This window comes from Colobus angolensis, unplaced genomic scaffold (genome assembly GCF_000951035.1).
Source record: "Colobus angolensis palliatus isolate OR3802 unplaced genomic scaffold, Cang.pa_1.0 Scaffold3, whole genome shotgun sequence".
In the NCBI taxonomy this organism is placed as follows: Eukaryota; Metazoa; Chordata; class Mammalia; order Primates; family Cercopithecidae; genus Colobus; species Colobus angolensis.
The window spans coordinates 10604670-10617155 of NW_012116265.1; the positions used below are offsets into that span (position 1 = coordinate 10604670).

Below are 12486 nucleotides of genomic sequence, written 5' to 3' on the forward strand. Positions count from 1 at the left end.
CAACTAGAGGAGGAAAATCCTGGAACTTAGTTTTTTCAGTCTGTCAGGATTTCAAGACCATGCCCTATTCCTATACCTCTCTCTGCTCTTCTTCTGAATTTTTGGACACTGGGCAAGAGAATTTTGTGACCCTCTTTAATAGAAAAACTCTTCCCAACTATATCTTCTGTATCGACTGTCTCTATTTTGATGTTACTTGATCTGATTTAAGACAATGGCACTTTTTTATGAAAACAAATTTGACCACTCTGCATTCTATTTTTCCTTTGGTTTTTAGTGTCTTTAGAATAATTCAAACTAAAAGAATCTTATTCTGGGTAAAGGAAAGTCTACTATGAAACATGCTAATTGAAAAGCCCTCATCTTTTCATCAATCTTACCACCATGTCTCCAGATATAGAGAGATCTCTATTGATAACATGCTCCTGGAGATGAACTTTAAAATAGTTAACATAATGGCAGTGATCTAGCTTAGAACAGAGACTATCTAATCCCAGTTTTCCTTCATTCTCTCATTTTCCACTTTCTCCTTGTCCATCTCCCATCTACTTTCTCAGGATTCATGATCTAATATTAATTTTATATTCTTGTTGCTATGAACCACTTATTTCCAGGGACATAAGGATATGTGTGACAAAGCTTCAACTTATGTTTAAGGATTCTCCCTTCTCCCAATATCTTATATACAGGTTTATGCACATAGGCAGCCTATAACAAATTCCCACAAAACATACTCACATATATATTCTTTCATATTGATTTAAGAAGACATAACTTCTTAAATGTAATCAACAAATGTTCTCTTCATATAAGATCTCCATATTCTAAATAACTGTAGAAAAGTAGCGCAAGTATCTATACCTCTTTATGATTGCTAGACTCCTATCTACATGAACACAGTAAATGAAAGAGAAACAAAACACAGACAAAATTAGGCTGCACTAATGTTTCTCTAGGATAAAATTAGTACATGAAATATGAAATATATGCATTTAAAAATATTTGATTTTGAAATTTAATGCCTATCCTAAGGTTTTTCATTAAAGTTAATTATTACTTTTTTCTACTCACGTGTTATCTGTTTTGTTTAGCACAAATTTTTGTATGAACTTGAAAAATGTAGAGGAGTTAACAAGCTTCTGAAACAATCATCTTCTAACGAGAAAACCTTTACATGCATGCTCATATATCTCAGTTTGTGGTCATATTTTGATTGTTAATGAAAAACTAAGATAATGCATTAGCTTACAGGATTAATACTGACCTTTTATCAAAGGATGTCTGTTGCAACAAATCCTATCACTCACTCACTCACTCACAGTAATGTTGTAGTTGGGAGGGCCAACTGAGGTTACAGCAGAAAAATGAACCAGCTTTAAGTGTCGATACTTGTGAAATCCATGAAGCATAGCTAAGTATCAAGTTTATGGTAGATCCTGGTAATCTGAAGAATGCCGCCTTCCAAAACAATACGCCCTAATCTTCCGAGTCTGTAATATGTTATCTTATGTGGGTACAGAGATTTTGAGGATGTGATTGAATTCAGAATCTTGAGATCCTGAGATTAACCTAGATAATTAAAGTAAAGCAAATATGAGTGCAAGATCCCGATAAGAGTCAGGCAAGGGGATCAGAAGAGTAGTAGGAGGTGTGATGAAGGGAAGGATAGCAAGAGGTTAGTGTGGTGCAGAGAAGGGGACCCCAAACTGAGACATGTGGGTGCCCTCTATCAGCTGGGAAAGACAAGAAATGAATTTTCCCTTAAAATCATCAGAGAGAACCACCCCAGCCAATGCTCCTGAGAAGGAATTTGGACCTCTGGCCTCCAGAACTATAAAAGAATACATTTTGTTACCTCAGCAATAGGAGACTAATATATAGACATAAATCATTTTTGAGGGGCATGGGGAGAATCCAAAAGAACTTCAGATGTCCTTAATGATGTTCTCCTTTTTTACAAGTGACATGTGAGAAAAAATATGATGATGAAAATTACCTTTTCCATATAGTTTAATATTCACACTATGCTGAAAAAAACCTGATTTTAACGCCATTTTACATTTTTCCAACATCTCCTCTTCATTTCTATTTAATTCTCAAAGATTAATATAATTAATCTCTTTGTAGGTCAAAAATCCTAAACATTTTATTATTTTTATGTCTTCTGTTTAAGATAAGAGATTCTCGTAAAATTAGTCTTATTTAAAATTTAGTATGTAAATGTGGCAATTTGTAAAATAAACTTGTGTCATTGAATTTTGATTATAAAGTTCAGAAAGAAAGGAAATAGAATTTGTTGCCTGGACATCAGAAAATGTGGGTTCTACCTTGACTTAGTACATTCAAGCATCTATAACTAGCATACCCTGATAGTTTTCACACCCCATAAATGTACTTCTCAGTTTCAGAGGCTGAGAAGTTACCAGTCAAGGTACCAGCATATTGGGTGTTTGATGAGGGACAGTTTCCTGATTCATAGACAGTCTTCTCATTGAAACCTCACATGGCAGAAGGAGTGAGGAAGGATCCCCCTGGAACTTCTTTTTTAAAAGCGCTAATTCCACTCATGAAGGCTCTGCCCTAATGACCTTTTCACTTCCCAAAGACTTGACCTTCTAATACCATCACTTGGTGATTTAGTTTTCAACGTATTAATTTTAGGGAGGATATAAACATTCAGAACGTATTATTGTCCCTGAATCCCAAAATTCATGGTCTTCTCAGATGCAATACTCTTCTCATACATTTCATTCTATTGTTTCCAAAGTATTAATTTGTTCCAGCAGTAACCAAAAAGTTTAAAGTCCAAAGTCTCATCTAAATATTACCTATGTCAGATAGGGGTGAGACTTAGGGTACAATTCATTCTGAGGCAAATTGTTCTCCATCTATGAACTTGTGAAATTAAACATATAATGTGCCTCTAAAATACAATTGTGGTTCTGGCATAAGATAGATACTCCCATTCAAAAAGAAAGAAATTTGAAAGAAGAAAAGAATGAAATGTTCCTAGCAAATCTAAACCCTTAAGGCTCAAGAACATATGTGTGTATATGGGAAGTTAAGTCAGATATCTGGATTGATCGCACTGGGGAACTGAGAGTTGGTGTCTAGAAACTGTTTCAAGAGTGACTAAGCTTTACTTCTGGCATAAAAAATGTAAACTTATATTCAAAATGGATATGAAGGCAACATAAAATTATAATAATTCACTACATATTGGCATAATCATTGTATTGGTATCAGTTGAAAATCTTACTTATCCAGACAGTCTCCCTCCTTCCATTTTTCCTTCCATATTTACCCCTTAAGATATATATTGTCAATTTATGTGTTTTTACTCTCTTAAGTTTGCCTTTGAACATCAACCAAATCCCTACACGCAAATGTTGATGTAACTGTAAGGGGTATCTTTTTTCTTTTTTTTCAGGACTCTTACCCTCTAGTAACGCACTTGCTATTCCTTACCTTCTTTAGCAATTTCTCCAAACAGAGCAAGTGACCAGTCACTACAGCAGCCTGAAGCCCCAAATTTCAAACTTTTCCCTGGAAAATTAAGGTTGCTATTTGAAACAAAGGAAATAAAGCCAAGCAAAGTAAGTAACAAAAGTGAATATGCTGTGGGCATGAAAATTTTAAAGCAATGTTACTGAAGTTGTAACAATGGCCGGTAGAAGGATTATGCATAAACTCACACCCTGTCATTTGACATTTAGTTCTTTGCAAAGTGATTTGATGTTTCAGGGCTTAAAAATATTGTGTAATTTATTTAACATTTATATAGTAATTTATATTTGTTACACTCTTACACTTTTATTACTTTGTGATTTATTCTTGCTCAGTGTGCAAAGCACTTCCTACATATTAAGGGAGAGCTTTTAAAATTGATCACTTTTTCAGCCTAATAAGTTGTCATGTAATAAATTACAATAAGCTTAAATACTCATTAGTTCAGCAACCTGTTCAAGTTCAGTGTAAGCTAACTGCAGCCTAAAGGAAATAGACCAGCATCCTGAAATATGGCATTGATCTCTGTACTTTTCTTGAGTTGATACTCCTTTCAATCATAGTATTTGAGTCTATAATTGAGACTTCCAATAAGGATGCTTAAGAATTTAAGAAAGCTTAGCTACTTAAATATTCAATAAATTCAAATATCCTGAAAAACCGACATTGTTCAAGGCAGGATCAATGATTTTGAATGATCAGAAATTCATCTAAGTTTCAAGAATATGTTTTGAACTTGATTGGTTCAATTCAGAGTTATTCAGCTAGTGTTTAATACTAGATTCAAAGTGGTACACAACAAACAATGAAAGGGATAGGGCAACTGTAATATGTAACTGACATTTCCTGTATCCCTTTTTCTATTTACAGTATAATCAAGATACTAGATAAATCTGGGTTTTGAATAAATAAGGCAGGTAGAAACTAACCAAGGGCATCCTGGAGCTGACATTTGCTCGCACTGTGTCACTAGAGCTAAGCTGTGAATCATGTTTCATACTGCTTCAACATTTAATATGAAATTACAAAGCAAGGCAGTAAGTAGGGCTGAATAATTTTAATGCAGTATATTACTTGGTTGCTTACCCTAACTCAAAGTTTTAAGTTAAAGACAATCTTTAGGCCAGGTGCAGTGGCTCACGCCTGTAATCCCAGCACTTTGGGAGGCTGAGGTGGGCGGATCAGCTGAGGTCAGGAGTTCAAGACCAGCCTGGCCAGCATGAAGAAACCCCATCTCTAGTCAAAATACAAAAATTAGCCGGCCATGGTGGAGCATGCCTGTAATCCCAGCTACTTGGGAGGCTGAGACAGGAGAAACATTTGGATCAGGAGGTGGAGGTTGCAGTGAGCTGAGATCACGTCACTGTACTCCAGTCTAGGAGACAGCACAAGACTCTGTCTCAAAAAAATAAAAAAACAATCTTGAAAGCCTGCTGGTAACTTAGAATTCTGTTGATTTAAGTAACCACATGTTAATTGTTCTTCAATAGAAATAATTTTTATTTATGAAACTTTGTTTTCTGTGTAGATACTAACTTTATTAGTAATAATGCTCTCCACTTTCACATATGCTACATCACTGACCAATTTTAAGTGTTTTCTCTTCTCCAGAAATCACTGGAGAAAGCAAAGAGGTTTTGGCATCAACTAAACTTGGATCGTAACATTGACTCTGACACTTTCTAGTTGTAATGAGCTTCAATTTTTGTCTTCTTATAAAATGAGGATAATATTACACACTTCACAGAGTTATTGTGAGAATTCATTTAAGTAAATGAAGTAATTGACATGAAAACTGATTATGTAACTTGCCTAAAGTCTTCCAACTAGGAATGATGCTGCATATATTTAAATCTCTGTCTGTGACACTAAGGTAAGTGCTTTTGAACTACAACTTGTTGGTATTGGAAACAGTGCACAGTAAACTGTTATGTACTCAACCTTTATTTCTGCACGAAATCTTGCACACTGCTTCTATTAAATACACACAGTTAAAATCTTATGTGTTTAAAGTTTCTATCAGAGTGTGTAAAATCTCCTACTCTGAATACTAAGGTAGAGAAGAAATGTGCTCCTTCAGGTTCAAGAAGATTACATAAACCAGTTCTAACAAACAGCCAGCCCTTCTTACCATGTAGTCATTTTAAAATAGATTCACAAATTATTTAATAATCCTCCACCCTTCTAAAGATGGAGCCTGATTTCCCTTACCTTAAACAAGTACTATCCTTACTAATTTGCTTCTAATTAATGAAATATGGTGGAGGTGATTGTTTGTGATTTCTGAGACTAGATCATAAAAGAAACTGCCTTATCCTGTTCTTTCTCTTCGACTGCTTGCTCTGGGGAAAATCTGTTGTCATGTCATGTGGGCCCTCAAGCAGCCCTAAAGAAAGGTTAACATGGCAAAGAATTGAGCTTTTCTGCCAGCAGCTAGCAAGGAAATGAAACCCTGCACCAACAGCCACATAAGGGGACAATCTTGAGTGAATATTTCAGTCCCATTGAAGCCTTTAGGTGATGGCAACTCAGGCCAACAGCTTGACAGCAACATTATGAAAGATTCTGAACCAGAATCACCTGACTAATCAATGCTGAAATTAATTACTCACAGAAAATGTAGATAATAAATGTTTATCGTTATAATCCAAAAAGTGTTAAGGTAATTTGTTTTGAAGCAATAGATAGATAATGCACTACTGCTCTAAAGTACGCACAAAGAAATATGTTGTCCAAGACTTCTGCCTTTTCGTGTTTGTTTGTTTGTTTGTTCGTTTGTTTGGCTTTTGAGACTGAGTCTTGCTCTGTTGCCCAGGCTGGATGGAGCGCAGTGATGCGATCTCGGCTCGCTGGACCCTCCACCTCCCAGATTCAAGCGATTCTCCTGCCTCAGCCTGTACTACAGCTGAGACTACAGGCACGTGCCACCATGCCCAGGTAACTTTTTTGTAGTTTTAGTAGGGACGGGATTTTACCGTGTTAACTAGGATGGTCTCAATCTCCTGATCTCGTGATCCGCCTGCCTCGGCCTCCCAAAATGCTGGGATTAAAGGCATGAGCCACCATGCCTGGCCCCTTTTTCTAAAGAGCAAAAGCGAATCCAGCTAATATTTTTGAGATATTTATTACAAAACAAATAAATTTGCACAAATCTAGTAGGTGAGTTCAGTTGGAATAAAAGAGTATAATTTATCTAAGAAACAGATTTGAAGTTTGTGTGCCATGATATTCCTTTGAGTATCAGATTATCATATAAGGTAAAGCAGTGTAGAACATTTTAGGCAACATGGGAGACACATGAGCATTAGTAAATTTTTAAAATTCTTCTAGTATCCCAAGGGATTTATGTTCTCCAGGTGACAGTAGATCTAAAATAAGACTTGCAATCATGACTTCAACTTTGATGCAGATCATAAAAATCACAGAAAGGAAACTTTCATCAGAACTCAGCCAAAAATAATGCGATACTTAAGCAGACTCCAAGTGCTTGGGGAGTGAAATTCAGCTTTGTAGATGCGCATACAGCTCCCACAACCCTCAGAACCCTCTGACAGAGGGCAGGTTGCTGATGCATTACAGAATGCTTCTGGCTGGTACTCTGTTTAAACAACCTAAAGTGATGCATAGCTGTTGGTGCTCTATTCTAAGCTGAAATCTCGTCTTTTAAACTCAGATTTTCAGCTTCATTTATGCAAGAAATAGAATAGTTCTCTCTGTAATTCACTTAACATTCTGTCTTAGTTTATGAGATATTTTCAAGAGGAAGAAATCATAGAATAAAATAGCTATTTAATAATAGGCATTAGTATTAGTATTATTAATAATACAAAGTATTTTACGATAATGATCGAACTTTAACACCTTTTGTTCTCAGCACATTTTACCTATCCCGGATCTATTCTCCTGTCACTGAAAACACACCTATGTAGCCCTATCACATATTCTGGGCACATTGTAGGCACTGATAGAACTTATCGAAGGAAAAAAATATATATAACTTCCAATAGATGAAAAGCTAATTGGTGTGTTACACTTCTTTGGTGAAAGGCATTGTCCTCTTTGATCTACTGTATAATGAGATTTATTTGGAACATCAAAGCTTTCCATAAAAACTGAAAAAATGTTTTGAACAGTAACATAAGCATCACATTATTGTGACTTATTAGGGAAATGCAGAAAGATGGAGCAGCATCATACTTTTTTAAATAAGGAGATCATCCTCTTAAATAAAAGGCTGTTGTTTTGAGCACAACATGCTTTGGAATAGGTCATTTCAATTATTGATTTTGGATGTATTATGAAGACCTGGCCTCTTCTTTTTAATGTTAAGAAATGATCTTCTCTTTTATTTTTTTACTTTTTTCCTTTTTTTAAATTATTATTATACTTTAAGTTCTAGGGTACATGTGCATAACGTGCAGGTTTGTTACATATGTATACTTAAATCTATGTTCTCACTAGCCTGCTCAGTGCTTTTCTAAAACTGATATTAATGGAATAATATAACTACAGTAATTTCACATTTTCATTTCTTTAAAAGAAAAAACTCTCAGAATATCTCTTACGGTTCATGCTTTAATAATGATGTCAGTTATAATACTACAGGGGAACCGTCATTTCTTCAACATGAACAGGAAAATTAGAGCTAAAGAGCCAAGACTAGAATGATGGCCTAAAGGCAAAACACCAAGACTGCCTTTAATTCAGGATGTAGATCTACCTATAACCAAATAAGCAGACCTTTCATATTTCTAGATAGTCTAACTTAGTCCAGTAGAGAACTAAGCTGAATTTTGTAGACAAAGCCCACTAAACTAATAAAGAATATATGCATTTTTCTGGCCTTCCCTCTTGCATTTCCTTCTTGGGACTTTGCATGATGGTTGTTACTTACTGAGGACTAAGTCTTCTAAATAATAAATGCAACCTAACTTCAAAAAGCCCATTTTAATGGCTTTCTTTTGAGAGTGGTTCACAGTGAATTCTAGTCACTTGTCACAGCTCCATCGTCTGTAACTCTTTCTTGATACAGTGAACTGCAACTCTTTCTTGATACAGTGAACTGCAAATGAGAATAAGAGCCGAAAGTTTGTGTTATGTACGTACAAATACTTATACAGGTTTTATGCAGCCATGTAGGCACACACACACACACACACACACACACACACACACACACACATACTGTGTTAGGTATAGCTTTTCCTGAGGGTTCATAATGAAAGCTACAAACTCTTATCCTTCCTAACGGTTGACATTTCAAATTATTGACAGAGGGACAGAGAAGGCATGAGGGGGCACTGTGCCATCACCATGGGGAGGTTTGAATTAAAATCAATAGGACTTCAACAGGTGCTCACTGTACCAGAGAGAATGTAGGCAGCTCTCATCACTGCTTTACATCACACTGTAGAACAATAAGCATTTTTCCTTGCTGCTGCCTCAAGGCAGTAGATAATTTTTTAAAATACATGTTTGGTACTGTGAAAGAAAAACAGGATCTTCGAATCTTCATAACACTAGGCACTCCATTAGTTGGAACTCTGTCCTAACATTGAGGTGCCTCTGTCTAGGTAATGCACCCAAGGCTGTGGCAGCCTCCATTTTTCAAAATATAGATGTAGATAGCCATGGTCCCACTGCTAATATACTCTGTGTGTCATCAGAGATGGCACTGCATGTATGCTGCAGAGATTTACCATCTGTGCCCTCTGAAAGGGCAGCCACCAAAGCCCTCTCCACACCTTGGCCCACTGGAGCCACACTTGGTGTGACTGAAGAGTGCTGCCCTGGAATGTCAGGAGCAAAGCATTGAAATTATTCTATCCCCTAGGCCCTTGTACTCTGGGCCTGTGATGCAAAGGTCAGCTCTAATAATCTCCAAAATGCTTTTGGGCTCATTCTTCTACTGTATTTATGAATAGCGCCTGGCTTCTGTTGACATGGAGAATTCACAGAAATCACCTTATTAAATAGTAGCTTGGAAACATCCTTGTTGTCTTTTGAAAAAGATTTCTCATAGTTTTCTTATGCGGATAAATTGAGAGTTTTCCAAAATGCTAAGCTCTGCTTCCCTCTGGATTAAAAATGTAACATTTAAGCATTATATTCTTTTAGCATTTTACTTTAAGCACTCAAGAGAAGTCAAGCTTCACTTTCAAGACTTTACTAAGAAATAGCTTCAGCTAAATATCTAATTTCATTACTCACAAGTTCTACCTTCCACAGAACACTAGGACACAAACAGAATATAGCTAAGTCCTTTGCCACATTATAATAAGAATTTCCTTTTCTTATTTGTGTTTCCAATAACACATTTCTCATTTTTGTCTGAGACTTCATCATAATGGCCTTTATCCTTCATGCTTATAATAGCATTCTGTTAGGGATTACTTAGGTATTCTCTGAAAATTGAGGCTTTCTATCTGAGTCCTCATTAGTATCACCCTTAACAGTCTGTTCATAGCAACATAAGCTTTTTTTAAACTGCACTTCAAAACTCATCCAGTCTCTACACATTACCCAGTTCCAAAGACTTCACATTTTAGGTATTTGTTACAGCACCACCTCCCTATTTCAATACTGATTTTTTGTTGTTGTTTGTTCATAGTTTGTTTAGGCAGTTATAAGAAAATGTCATGGACTGGGTATCTTTTTTTTTTATGGTGAAAAGATATATATATATGTATGCATTTAGAATTAGGCACCTGGACTCAGTTTAGATGATCCCAATTTTTTTAGCAACATCCAAAGCATCGTAATCAAGAGTCAGTCGAACATATGCGTTCTTCTCTCCATCAGGCCGAATCAGGGTGTTGATCTTGGCCACATCAATGTCACAGAGATTTTTCACAGCCTGTTTGATCTGGTGCTTGTTGGCTTTAACATCCACAATGAACACAAGTGTGCTATTGTCTTCTATCTTCATGGCCGACTCAGTGATCAGCGGCAAGTTGACGATAGCATAGTGGTCAAGCTTGTTTCTCTGGCGGGCGCTCTTCCCAGGATATTTGGGCTGCCTCCGGAGTCTCAGTGTCTTGGGCCGCCAGAAGGTGGATGACGTGCGGATCTTCTTTTTTTGTGTGGCTTTGGACACCTTGCAGCACTGCCTTCTTGGCCTTTAAAGCCTTCGCTTTGGCTTTGGCTTTAGGAGGGGCAAGAGCTTCCTTCTTCACTTTTGGCGCCATCTTGTGAAAAGGCTGGACTGGGTATCTTATAAGCAACTCTTATGTTTCACAGTTCTAGGGTTAGCCCAAAATCAAAGCACTGGCAGATTCAGTACCCAGTAAGGGCCCATCTCATAAATAGATGGTTCATTCTGGGATATCTTTTACAAGGGCACTAATTTCATTTATGAGAGCTCTGACTTCATGACCTAAGTACTTCGCAAAGGTTCTGCTTCCTGGTACCATTACATTAGTGATTAGATTTCCATCAAATTTGGGGAGAGGTACAAATATTCTGACCATATTATTTACTATACCAAAACTAGTAAAACAAGTGATACCATTTTAACTATCTAAAAGTGAGGAAATGGCTTTCATAATTGATTTTTGTAGCTACATTTTTTAACATATGATGAACTAATATGAAGCAAACAAATGTGATTATGTAAAACAACATGAAAATTGGTTAGAATAAAACATTTTAGTGCATGAAATCTTAATTTTATTATTTTGACTACATAAAATACATTTTCACATTTACAGAATGAGGAAATATGAAAAATAATAAAAATAGTTTTGTTTAATAAAAGGCATCCAAATTGCAAAAGAGGAAGTCAATTTACGTTTTTTTGCTGATGACATAATTGTATACCTAGAAAACACTAAAGACTTCTCCAAAGACTCCTAGACTTAATAAATGATTTCAGTAAAATTTCAGCACGCAAAATCAACATACAAAAATCTGAAGCATTTCTAAACACTAGTTACATTTAAGCTGAGAATCAAACTAAGAACTCAATCCTGTTTATAACAGCGTCTAAAAATATAAAATACCTAGATGTACATTTAACCAAGGAATTGAAATATCTCTACAAGGAGAGCTACAAAACACTTATTAAAGAAATTGTAGATGACACGAACAAATACAAAAACAGACCATGCTCACAGATTGCCAGAATCAATACTGTTAAAGTGATGATAAAGCACAAAGCCATCTACAGATTCAATGCAATTTCTATAAAATTACCAATGTAATGTTTCACAGAATTAGAAAAAACAGTTCTACAGCTCAAAGCCAAAACAATCCTAAACAATTAGAACAAATCCAGAGGCATCTAATTACCTGACCTCAAATTGCAATACAAGGCTATAGTAAATAAAACAGCATCATACTGATAACAAAAGTAGACATACAGAACAATGAAACAGAATAGAGGACCCAGAAATAAAGCTGCATACCCTAAACCAACAGATCTTTGACAAAAATCAACAAAAATAGATAGTGGGAAGAAGACACCCTATTCAGTAAATGGTACTGGGAAAATTAGCTAGCCATATGCAGAAGAATGAAACTGGACCCTCTCATCTCTCATCATACACAAAGGCATTTCCTCATCAAAAATTAACTCAGGGTGGATAAAGACTTAACTGTAAGACTCCGAAACTATAAAAGTCCTAGAAGAAAACCTAGGAAAGACTCTTCTGGATTGTCCTAGGCAAATAATTTATGACAAAGACGCCAAAAGGAAATGCAACCAAACCAAACAAAACAAAACAAAAGGGCTTTAAACTAAAAAGCTTCTAGAGAGCAAAAGAAATATTCAATAGTATAAGCAAACAACCTACAGAATGGGAGAAAATATTTGCAAATTATGCCTCTAGCGAAAGTCTAGTATTAAGATTCTATGAGGAACTCAAACAACTCGACATAAAGAAAACAAACAACTCAATTAAAAACTAGGCAAAGGACATGAACAGATATTTTTCAAAAGAAGACATACTGTGGGCAACAGACACATGAAAAAATACTCAA

General features: G+C 35.9%; 1 pseudogene; it reads right to left on the bottom strand.

Annotated features, from left to right (window-relative positions):
- Nucleotides 1–10225: 10225 nt before the first annotated feature.
- On the bottom strand, nucleotides 10226–10694 carry LOC105517082 (annotated as a pseudogene).
- Between the last annotated feature and the right edge of the window lie 1792 nt (nucleotides 10695–12486).